We start from the raw sequence: 12,729 nt of genomic DNA, 5'->3' as shown, positions 1-12,729 counted from the left end.
TTTAATAGTTCCCTTGCAGCACATATGATGTTGTCTGCGAGATCTATTGCTACAGCTAAAAAGCTTGCATGGATGACCCTTAAGGTTTGGTATTTTAGTCCATACTTTGTTACATTTTGTACCATTTCAATGATGTTACTTAACATTTTATAATTATGATGATATATTGTAGTGTAATAGACAAAACGGGTTATATGAGTGTGGTTACTAAATTATGTATTGTATGATGACCACTATTCGTGCACATTACACTAGTGGATGGGAAACGATAATATTTAGGTTTGAATTTTATTTTCTCTATAGTTTAGATTTCATATACACTAATTGAAATCATTGTATTTTATGCAGAGATTCAATATGACTTCTCCAATTCTAGAGAAGTCACTTAAACTCGTGAGGAAAGCACTGACTAAATATCTAATTCAACTATATAATATGTAGTAGATATTAGGATATAGTAAGTTCTAAGTTTATGCTTCTAAGTTGTTTGATGCTTTTGTACATTATTATTAGTTTAACTTTGTACATTGGTTTGATTTATGCTTCAAAGTTTATGATTACATTGAATTGATTTATGCTTCTAAAAAGTTGATTTATGATTACATTGAATGCATTTATGTTAATATAATTTTTATTGAAAATATATGCTTCTGGATTGTTTTGGACTGTTCTGGCTGTAAAATTATGTGTAGGTCTGTTTCTGCAGTTAGGAATGTTGCAGAAACAAACATGATCTTGAAAAAAGCCAGGGGAATACGCCTCAGTTGTGACCATAACCGAGGCAAAAAGCCCCCCTATGGCATCGCTTAAGGTCACAACCGAGGCAGAAAGCCTGGCAAAAAAGCAAAAAAAAAAACACTCTACTGCCTCGATTTAGGTCCTAACCGAGGCAGTAGAGGCCGACATACTACCTCGGTTTAGAAGGAACCGAGGCGTAAAGTCCTGCGAAAAAAAAATCTAGTGCTTCGGTTACCTTTGAACCGAAGCAGAATCCTACCCTTTTATGCCTCGATTCAGAGCTGAGACATAAAAGGGTAGACCTTTTGCCTTGCCTGTAAATGTCTCAGTTCGGGACCGCTGCCTATGGGTGAAAATAACCGCTATCGTTTCCCCTGACTGCACTAGTGTAAAAGCTCAGACCCTGCCTCTTTTCGTTTTTCCTTTCTTTTCACATTCTCATATTTTTTGGCCACGTGGGAACCTCCTTTTAGGAGACGGTAAGTTTTCATAGAATACATTTTTATATTTTATGACAAATTATTATAAAGTTAAAAAAATTAAACATTCGTATTTCAACTTTTTCTTTAATGTTATCGGTAATTTATTTTAATAAAAAAATATGAAATTTAAGAATAGAAGTCTTATTCGAAATATTATTTTTGTCCAAAATTTATAGCGAATTTTAAATATTACAACTTAAAACATTTTTCCAAATGCTTTCTAAAAATATTACACCTTAATTCTCTATTTTATCTCTTTTTTGTTTATTTATTTTTTTAACTGATACTATCGAAGTAGCTAGTAGCAATGACCGGAACTGCTAACACAATCAAGATTTTGGCTATAAAAGGAATGCTAGAACATGATGAGCGACACTTTGAGTTCTTGTGAGATTTTAGATCTGAGCATGTGAGCCTTCCTTTGGGCATTCTTAAGAGCATTTGAGTGAGCGAGCTTCTGAGCATTCCATACCTCTACCTTTGTATTTGTGAGCCTTCTTTTCTCTCAATGTTTTCCCTTTTATTCTTTGTTTTCTTTGCTTTTGCTTTCTTTATTTTGTTATTGCTTCATGTTCCTTTTTCGCTCTTTTCTTCTCTTCTTGCTCTTATCTTACTTCCCTCCTCCCCTTCCCTTTTTGAGTTTTACTTTTGGATTGACACTTCTTTTCTCTCAATGTTTTCCCTTTTATTCTTTGTTTTCTTTTGCTTTTTTTTTTATTTTGTTATTGCTTTATGTTCCTTTTTCGCTCTTTTCTTCTATTCTTGCTCTCATCTTACTTCCCCCTTCCCTTCCTTTTTTTTTTTAGTTTTATTTTTGGATTGTCACTATGTTGGGTATATAGGTTGGAAACTCATTGTTTACCTCCCTTCATTTGAAGGTATGAGAGAGGAATTTAGGTAAGAACAACGCCACATACCCCAATTAAGAAAAAAAAAGAAAGTTTATTTTAACTTGAACAAATTATGGACATGGACGTGTTGGACTTAAATCTAGTAAGATCCATTGTCAGGAACGTGAAACATATTTATCCCTAGACATCAAGACTAGACTTAAAAACTGGACTATGGACAAAACTAACTTAAAGAAAACTAATTGTATAACACACTTGACATGAACATAATAACTCTTTCACTTTGGTCTCCTTTTTTTTTTATTTTATAGAAAAAAATGAAAAAAAGTTTGAAAGATCTGGAGGTTGAAGATGAGACAGGATATAAACAGTGGAAGCCCACCAAGGAGAAAATTGCTATTCTAGAGGCTCTCTTCAACCACGGGATAAGAAATCCTAATCGAGGGTAGATACATGAGATTGTAGCAAAACTTAGGAATCATAGAGAAATTGGAGGGTACATTATCTATTGCTCGCTGAAGAACTATGGATATTGAGAAAGGCAACGACGCCTGAAGTAAGGTAGCGTTGCCGCCTTTCCCTGTCCTCTCCTATCGCTTTTTATGAATGGTAAGCTCCTTTTTTTTTTTTAATTTTCTAATTCATGTTTCTCCCTAATGTACAATTGAAGATCTTACTTGGGTAGCTCTACCTGCTCCCACACTTGTGACTTTGGACTTTTTTTCATATTCCTACTATACACGATTAGGTGTGAAAGCTCCTTTAAAGAGCTTTCCCAAAGACCGCCCTTTCCTGATCAATAGTCTCTTTGAGGAGACTACGATGTATTATTTTATTTTTTGTTTTGATTTTGTGTTTATTAATTTTATTGCACATGGACTATAACCTTTAACGGCCACTTGTGGCTAAATTTAAACATTTTTGTATAATATGGATGTTGAAAGTCCCACATCGACTAGAGATAAGGTCAATTTATAATATATAAGTGAGTTCAAACCTCACCTTAGTAGCCAGTTTTGTGGGGTTGAGTTAGGCTTAAAGTCCACTTCTTAACATGGTATCAGAGCCTGATTAGAGTCTATCGTAGTGATATTTGTTGTTTGTTGCACATATTGTTTCACCCGCTATCGGGTTGTTATTGAACCACCCCTTAATGTCTAGTCTCACGCTTGAGATGTATATACCTCGGCATGAGGGGGGGTGTTGGAAGTCCCACATCGACTAGAGATAAGGCCAATTTATAATATATAAGTGAGTGGAAACCTCACCTTACAAGCCAATTTTGTGGGTTGAGTTAGACTTAAAGTCCACTTCTTAACATGGTATCAGAGCCTGATTAGAGTTTATCGTAGTGATATTTGTTGTTTGTTGGACATATTGTTTCACCCGCTATCGGGCTGTTATTGAACCACCCCTTAATGTCTAGTCTCACGCTTGAGATGTATATACCTCGGCATGAGGGGGGTGTGTTGGAAGTCCCACATCGACTAGAGATAAGGCCAATTTATAATATATAAGTGAGTGGAAATCTCACCTTACAAGCCAATTTTGTGGGTTGAGTTAGGCTTAAAGTCCACTTCTTAACATGGTATCAAAGCCTGATTAGAACCTATCCTAGTGATATTTGTTTTTTGTTGAGCACATTATTACATCCGCTCTCGGGCCATTATCGGACCACCCCTTAATGTCCAGTCTCACGCTCGAGATGTATATACCTCGGCGTGAGGGGGGTGTGTTGGAAGGCCCACATCGACTAGAGATAAGGCCAATTTATAATATATAAGTGAGTGCAAACCTCACCTTACAAGCCGGTTTTGTGAGGTTGAATTAGGCTTGAAAAGTCCACTTCTTAACAATGGACATTTAGATATGTATTTTTATTATGTTTATTTCGTGATCTAGAATGATATAAAATCCTCGAGGTTTGTTAATGATTTACACCATCCTAATTCCATTGTCTCTTGTAAGTGTCAACACAATCTCACATGTCCACAATCTCCTATACATGTTATACTTTTGCACTTTTGTGCTTTTGTAGTTTACCTCCAACAACTTATCTTTTAGAGATGATTGTGACCCCTTGTCTTCATCAAGCTATCACATAACTATGTATCATCATCATTATCAAACATGTACTCTCTATCATCATCATATATGTTCCAAAGTCTTTGAAAATACCAAGTACATCATTGGAAAACCTTGTGGTCCCAATGACTTTGGTGACTCACGAATTAATGAAAAGATGTGATATTTGTTGTAATCATACATCATTGTTCAAGATGTATTTATTTATTTATAATAATAAAGATAAATTAGTGACGAATGTATATTTATGTCATCATTTAGTCTTTAATATTGAATTCTTAATTTGTTTTTTTTGCTTTAATAGGATATTTTAATTAAGATTTACTATAATTAAGTTTACTTAACATAAAATACAAAAACATGTTAAAAATAACTTTAGTTACATAAATATTCTTTGGATATTTGGATACACTATAAGTTGAGTTCATTGAAGTCTGAAAATAAATATATTTTAATAATTGAAAATAATAATATATATATATATATATATATATTATTTAATTTAAAAAATTAGATATTACTTATAAACATATATTCATATCCAACAAATAAAAACTTTTTTTTATCAGGATAAATTTTAATAATATGCAGATAATCTTATTCATGTAATATCGAGCAAGATAAATTTAGTCAATATCCATAAAATAAATTTATTTATCATTCCTAACCTTAATGTTGTGTTCACTTGGGGTTGATTTACTGTTTCAGTGAAGAATACAAGAGAAACTCGTGTTCGCTTGAAGGGAATTGCGCGGAAGGAATGCGATTGAATTGCAGGTTTTGCTGCTTTTTCGTCACCAGCTAAGTAGAGGCGATTTGGAGGGATCATAGTGTAGAAGTCTGATATGCCCCTCTACAATTTCGTAATTTCACATCCAATTTTTCATTTTTAATATACATTATTCTACTTCATATGCATGTGTAATTGTCTTGTGCAAGTGAACGAAGGAGCTGCTAGTGTGTTTCACTACGGACGAAGAGACAAAGCTAAGGTCAGGTATGATTGTAGTTGTTTAGACCGTATTTGTTTTTCTTTTACGTTGCAAGGTTGGTGGTAGATGAAGAAGATAAGGTGGATGGTTGGAGGAGATGAAGAAGAAAGTGGTTGATGAAGAAGAGGACTCTACGAAGCTGGAGAAGACGAAGAATGTTGAAACCGTATTCGGTTCAAAGACGGCGTATCTGGTTACAGGCGTCTGAAGAAAAGCATGTGAAACCGTATTCGGTTCCGTCCAGCGTATTCGATTCCCCAGAGGTGTATTCAGGTAGCAGCGGGTGTATTCGGTTACGAGCTGCTGTGTTGAGGACGTTGCAACACGGATCCGTTTCTAGAGGGCGTATTTGGTTCCTTGCAACTCGTGCGTATTTGCTTTGTCCTTGCAACTCATTATGGCTCCTTCATGGTTGAAGAAGGTGGACGTTGTAGTACCCATGCGACGAAGGTGGTGGTTGCAGAGGCATGCGTTTGGGGGAGAATGAAGCTCTCCGTGGTGGTGGAGGATGTAGTGTGCATCTCATGCTGGTAGAAGCAATGGATGAAGATTTGAAAGAAACAATGGAGGATGCAGAGCCATGTTTTCACGATTTGCAGATCTGAAAGAAGTAAGAGGTGCGGCAACGACGCCGACAAGGTTTTCTAGAGGCGACTGGTGCCGCCACCGATGACTCTAGCGAACTGGGTAAGGCACGATGGTTGCCCCTGGAAGCTGGTGTTGGGGTTCGTGAGGCCAAATGAGATGGAAGTGGAGGTGCGTGATGCCTCTTGTGACAATGTGGCGAGCTTCGATCAATGACGTGGCAACAACCAGGTGGAGGAGATGCTCGGAAGAAGTGGTAAGCGACTACCAGAGAGATGGAAATGTGTGGAAACCAATAAATGGAGAAGAGAGGGGGGCAGTTCTGTCTCACACCTGGATGAAGAAGAGCTTGGTGTATTTAGGCCTAAGCCATATTTGATTTTCACACATCCCAACTAATGCTTTGCACCTCCATGTTGGTTGGGTCCTTTTAGGTTTAATTGCTTCCTTTGTCCCCAGTTTGGTTGAATTGTGTCAAATTCATCCTCATTTTTAAAAAAGTTTCATTGTCGTCCTCACGTGGTGTAAAAGTGTCAATTGAATCCAAACATAGAAAAAATTTGTGTCAAAGTAGTCATTTTTCCTATATCTCTGTGTCTTCCTTTCATATGTCACTTCTCTGGAGCTATGAAAAGCCTTAAATTGGATAAGGTAAAATGAATATCTGTACTTGATTGTATGAAAGGAAGACACAGATATATAGGAAAAATGACTACTTTGACACAAATTTTTTCTATGTTTGGATTCAATTGACACTTTTACACCACGTGAGGACGACAATGAAACTTTTACACCACGTGAGGACGACAATGAAACTTTTTTAAAAATGAGGATGAATTTGACACAATTCAACCAAACTAGGGACAAAGGAAGCAATTAAACCTTTTATGTTTATTACCGATACCTAGTTGTTTATACACCTCCTTAATCTTATAAACATTTTTAATTTTAATAATTATTTTTAAAAATTAATTTTAATAATTATTTTTAAAAATTAATTTTAATAATTATTTTTAAAAATTAATTTTAATAATTATTTTTAAAAATTAATTTTAATAATTATTTTTAAAAATTATTTTTAATAATTATTTTTAATTTTTTACTCTTTGTAAACATTTTTACAATTAAATATAGGTTTAATTACTTGCTTTGTCCCCAGTTTGGCTGCAACATGTCAAGTTAGTCCACCATTTTAAAAAAGTTTCAATTACGTCCAAACTTGGTTTAAAAGTGTCAATTTCGTCCAAACGTAGTAAAATTTGCATCAATCAAGTCCCTTCCGTTAATTCTACAGAAACGGACGTTAATTTTTTTCTCTCTCCTCTGCTCCTCTGTTCTGTTTCTCTGCCAGCATACCCTCTCTTTCTTTTGAATATTTGCATACACTAAAATTTATTTTAATATTTGAATTTAAATGAATAGTTTAGATTAAGAGATAAAATACCCTATTTGAATGAGAGTCATGTTGTTTTGTCCATACATTTAATACCACGACCACTTCAAGTACTAGGTGGGAATCCACCATTATTGGAATGTCTGATTCAATAATTTAATACATAAATTATATGAATTATATATCATATTATAAATTATACTTTAATTTAAAGAATGTATAGATAAACAAAAAAAATTCAAAAAAGTAAAACATGAAAAAAGTTATATTATATTTTAAGTAATTATTTATTTTTATTTTTGTTTCAATTATTTTATCACTAAAATAATTAACACATACCTTTAAAAATGTTCAGAAAATATAGGCAATTCTTTTAACATTCATGTATGATAACAAATTCTTGAAAAATATAATAGAACAGCTATGAACGAATACATAGTATATATTCATATTCAAGTAATTATTTATTTAAGCTTTGGAAATTATAATTAATTTTATCCGAAATTTGAATATATTTTAATTTTAAAATTTTAAAATTAAATATAACTTTTTAGTCTAATAATCATTTTTCAACAGATATCAAACAGAAAGATATCAAATGATAAAAAAAATTTAAATATTAATATGAAACATATTAAAATTTTAATATAATTAGGTTAAAAAATTATATTTATTTGTTTTAAAGTTTAAGATTAAAATTTATTTAAATTTTAGATAAAGAAAAATTTTAATTTTATATCAAAATTCAAAAACAAAATTATATTTAACTCAAAAAAAATTGTTCATTATACATAATTTTATTTATAATAAAAACTAACTTTTTAAAATTTAATTATATTAATATTTTAATTAAATTTTATTTTCTATTTTTTAAATTAAAATTAATTCATATTATTATATTATTAAAATAAAATTGTCAAGTGGGTGTGTTTGATAAAGGTCTGAAAATATTTAATTTTTCAAAACCTATCATCTAATGATTTAAATAAATTAAAAATGTAAACTTGATGATGAATCTATATGCATGCTTGAAAGGTCCATGTGAACATATTATCCTTTGATTTTAACAAGACGGTAAATAAAAGGTTTCGAAATATGGGATAAGAGAAAAGGAAACAGAAGAAAAGTGTAACTTGTTAAAAAATAGGCTTAATACCCTATTTGCATACACTAAAATTTATTTTAATATTCAAAAGAAAGAGAGGGTCTGCTGTTGTGCAGAGGAGCAGAGGAGAGGAGCAGAGCAACAGAAGAGAGAGAAAAAAATTAACGTCCGTTTATGTGGGTTTAACGGGAATTGATTGAAGCAAATTTTACTACGTTTGGACGAAATTGACACTTTTAAACCAAGTTTAGACGTAATTGAAACTTTTTTAAAATGGTGGACTAACTTGACATGTTGCAGCCAAACTGGGAACAAAGCAAGCAATTAAACCTTAAATATAACATTAACAATTATAATTTTATATTACTTTAATAACTAGGGGCATTTTGATAATCTTTAATTTCTACCCATTAAACAAATTTTTTAAAACTGTCACATCAATCAAACTCTACACTAATTCTCACAAACTTCACTTCTAAATTCACTCTCAATTACCTCCAAATCAACTCAAATAAACACAAAAAAATACCTCAAATTTTTTCAAATTCATTCAATTACTCTTTCTAAAATCATCTCCCTGCAAACTCCCCTGATGAAAACTCCCCTCATGAAAACTCCCCTCATGAACACACAGCATAAACGAAATCCCGCCATTCTGCCATTAATAAGGGCATGCCAACCCAATTTATAAATGACATCATGCACATTATGTCCAATTCATAAGGGTAGGACCAACCCAATTTATTGATCCTCGAAGTTTTTAATTATTTTTCGATGAAATCAAAACTTTTGAATTTAAAATTGATTTTTTTTCTGAAAATAAAAGTTTGATTAATTTTTTACACAACTAATGTTCAATCCCTTAAAAGCATTATGCTTGATTAATTATTGTACACTTGAATATTTTCTACTCATTAAATCTCATATACCACAAAAGAAAGGTCAATGCGTTTTAAGAGATATCAACAAACTAATGATTATATATCATTTTCCCTTCTCTCATTCAACCATGTCTTTCTTGTGCCATTATTTATTTTTGCACATTGGAAGTCAATTTGTCTTTTGCATCACACACCTATATATCTATTTAATAATCAATATATATATATATATATATATATATATATATATATATATATATATATCCCTATTGGACTGGTACATAAGTTTGATATTTTCTTTAAAAATATAATACTATAACTTTGGGACAGAAATTTCAAACCTTTATTTACTATTACTATAACATATTCATTATCATTTAAAAGTATACGTTTAGTAAAAGGACTTAATTTGATCAAATATATTTTAAATATATATATATATATATATATATATATATATATATATATATATATATATATATATATATATATATATATGTATGTATGTATGTATGTATTGTGTTTAAAAGTAGTCAAAAAAATTGTCACTCTTTTATTTACCATATATTAAAAAAATAAAAAGTCATTCTTTTTCGTAAACAACAATGTGTGTATAAGAATTTTTTTAATATTGCCAACTTCATTGAAATGGCTATATATTTTTTTTTTCTAAAATAGTTCATAAATCTCTACAATAGAGATTCGGCCCAACAAAATGTTGGTAATTAGGTGTTTGACAGAGTCAGATAAATGACCGAGATAAATACAATTGGTTAGTAGGTTGTCCTAAGCAAATATTATAATAAAAAATTTAATAAAATTAAATGCATTAACCTACTTAATGGTTAGGTTAAGTTAATGTAAATGTTATTAATATTTATTAAACTTAGTATTAATTTAGTTGTGTAACAACGCAAATATAGTAGATAAAATCTACTTACTAGGTTATGACAAGATTAATATTAAAACACAGCAAAAGTTTAAACATGTGAAATTATAAATTGTATAGTCTAATAAATTCATAAAACAAAGTATTTCAAATTAAGTTTTTAAAATAATTACATAGGACTAGCTACATACAAAATATATTTACATATTTAAAACTTAAACTAAACATCCATTTATATCCATGTGTAGCCTAAGTAATCTTCATCTTCCTGAATTTGCATCGGTGAAAATACATGACCCAGGTGATACTACAATCACAATATAAAGGATAAGCTATAGTAATTTATAAATAATCTATTTTTTAAAAGAATATAAATTACATCATTCAAATATCTCATTCTCAATTCAAAAATTCAATCATCACAAGTCAAATGTCCAACATGTTACACCTAACCTTAAGTGAAATATACTAAATTATTAAAAATAAAAGCTTCTAATATTGTTATAATATAATTGTTGATTATCATTACAAACCCAATCATTTGGTAAACATATAACCTTTTTTTTCTATTGGAATTTTCAGTTACTTGTTCACTATCATAGTATTTTGCTATGACAAACATTGTTTTCATCTTTTAATGGTTCATTTTTACAAAATAATCCTCAAAAGACTTATTACTGAACTTAATGGATTTGCAAGTCTTTTTAGGAAAAGTGAGCTTTCTTTATGTTGGATGAATGGGTTTGTTGATATTTTAGAGTTTTCCTATTATGTGTTGCATTGATTCTAGGACTTAGGGTGTGTTCACTTGGGGTGATTGGGGGAGATGATTTGGGGAGAGTAATTGAGTGCATTTGAGTGTAATTTTTTTTTTAGTTTATTTGAGTGGATTTAAAGGTAATTGGGTGTGGATTTAGAGGTAAAGTTTGTGAAAATTAGTGTAGGATTTGATTGATGTGAGAATTTTAAAAAATTTGTTTAATTGGTAGAAATTAAAGATTACCAAAATGCCCTTAGGTATTAAAGTAATATAAAATGATATTTGTTAATGTTATATTTAATTGTAAAAATGTTTATTAAGAGTAAAAAATTAAAAATAATTTTTAAAAAGTAATTACATTATAATTTAGTAAAATGAATTTATTTGAAAATGTAGTATTTGTTTGTAATATAATTTAGTTCCAAGTAGTATGAATTTATTTGTTATGGAAGTGAGATTTATTAATTTTGAATACAGTTGATAATTAAACGAAGTTATAATATTACATGACGTAATATAAAAACTGGAAACATAATAACATACAAATATATTTGTAATAGATCATGATGAAGTTGCTTCAGTGAGGTATGTAAGCAATCTATTGAAACGATATTGTGTCGGCATCCCTATTAGACGTCTTATATGGGATGGATGTGAAGATAGAAAGTCGAAGCATTGTCTCAATAAATTGTCATCTTGAATGTTCATAGCCCGTAATAAGTTATGAATTTCTTCCGAAGTTAGATTAGATGATTGATTCCTAGCCGTTACCAGTGAATTTCGATGCTCCATGGCCTATAATTGGCGTTCAAGAGCCGCATATAGTCTTGTACTTTGAGTAATTGTTTCTTCCAATTCATCAATTATTCGTTTATCCATATAATTTGCAATTAACTTAGTTGACATAAATAGAAGTATGCAAAGTGATGTGAAAGAAAGTACAATTCAAAAATAGGTAATGTAAGAAATCAATCACATAAGTCAAGTACAGGAAAAAAGTCATGTAACACAATGACGGAATAGTAAGGAACTTAATCATCTAAATGGTGAAGAATTAAGTTAACATTTTGATTCAAGTGAGTTAGGTTTGCTAAGTTATCTTCAATACGCTGAACCCGCACCTGCATTTGTTCCATACCCTACATTCTGTGTTGCAAGTCTTGTACCCCCTCCCACATTTGAGTCATCATATTAGGATTTCAAAGATGTGGAGGAGGTTGCACAGGGTTGTCATGAGGATGTGGTTGCTCTTCTTCTTCATCATCGCCAACATTGTGTTGCCAAATACCGTTAACATTAACAATATTCAACCTCTTCAAATAATTAATTGAAAAATGATGTTTGGTCCTGATATGAGTGATGGCATCAACATCAACATGTACTCCACAATATTGCATGATTTGGGTGATAAGGACACCGTATAGTAGGGGTGTGTCACCGGCCTTGCATTTAAGCATATGCTGCATTATGTGATGAGGCCTATTGATAGCTATATTATTTGTAAGCTCCCATAACATGAAGATATCCTCCTGCAATAACTTTGCAAAATTTCCAGGTCGTGGAGTCGACATGTTCGCAACAACATAATGCAGAAGTTTATCATTAATATTCAAACAACGAACTGTTTTAACTCGTTGACCGTGCATTTCTGGTCTAACCATAGTAGCTAATGTCATATCCCGATCATATGGAAAGTTATTTGAGACATCTATTTTCAGTGACTAAGTTTATAAAAAACATTGCTTTAAAACAAAATTTATGACAAAATATTCATGGCTGACATCTATTTTGAAGGAGATTTATAGCCACAATTATGAATTATATTTTGCATGAATATTCCTTTTTCAAAAAGTTCTTCTAAGTTTGATCTTCCAAATTGTAATCAGGTTATGGACACAACCACATAACCAATGTAGAAGAAGACTTGAGAAAAACACATTTATGATAATCAACCTTCAACAACGTGGA

The sequence above is a fragment of the Vigna umbellata genome, chromosome 3, assembly GCF_029865625.1.
Source record: "Vigna umbellata cultivar VRB3 chromosome 3, Vumbellata_1.0, whole genome shotgun sequence".
Taxonomy (NCBI): domain Eukaryota; kingdom Viridiplantae; phylum Streptophyta; class Magnoliopsida; order Fabales; family Fabaceae; genus Vigna; species Vigna umbellata.
This window is presented reverse-complemented; position numbering follows the sequence as displayed.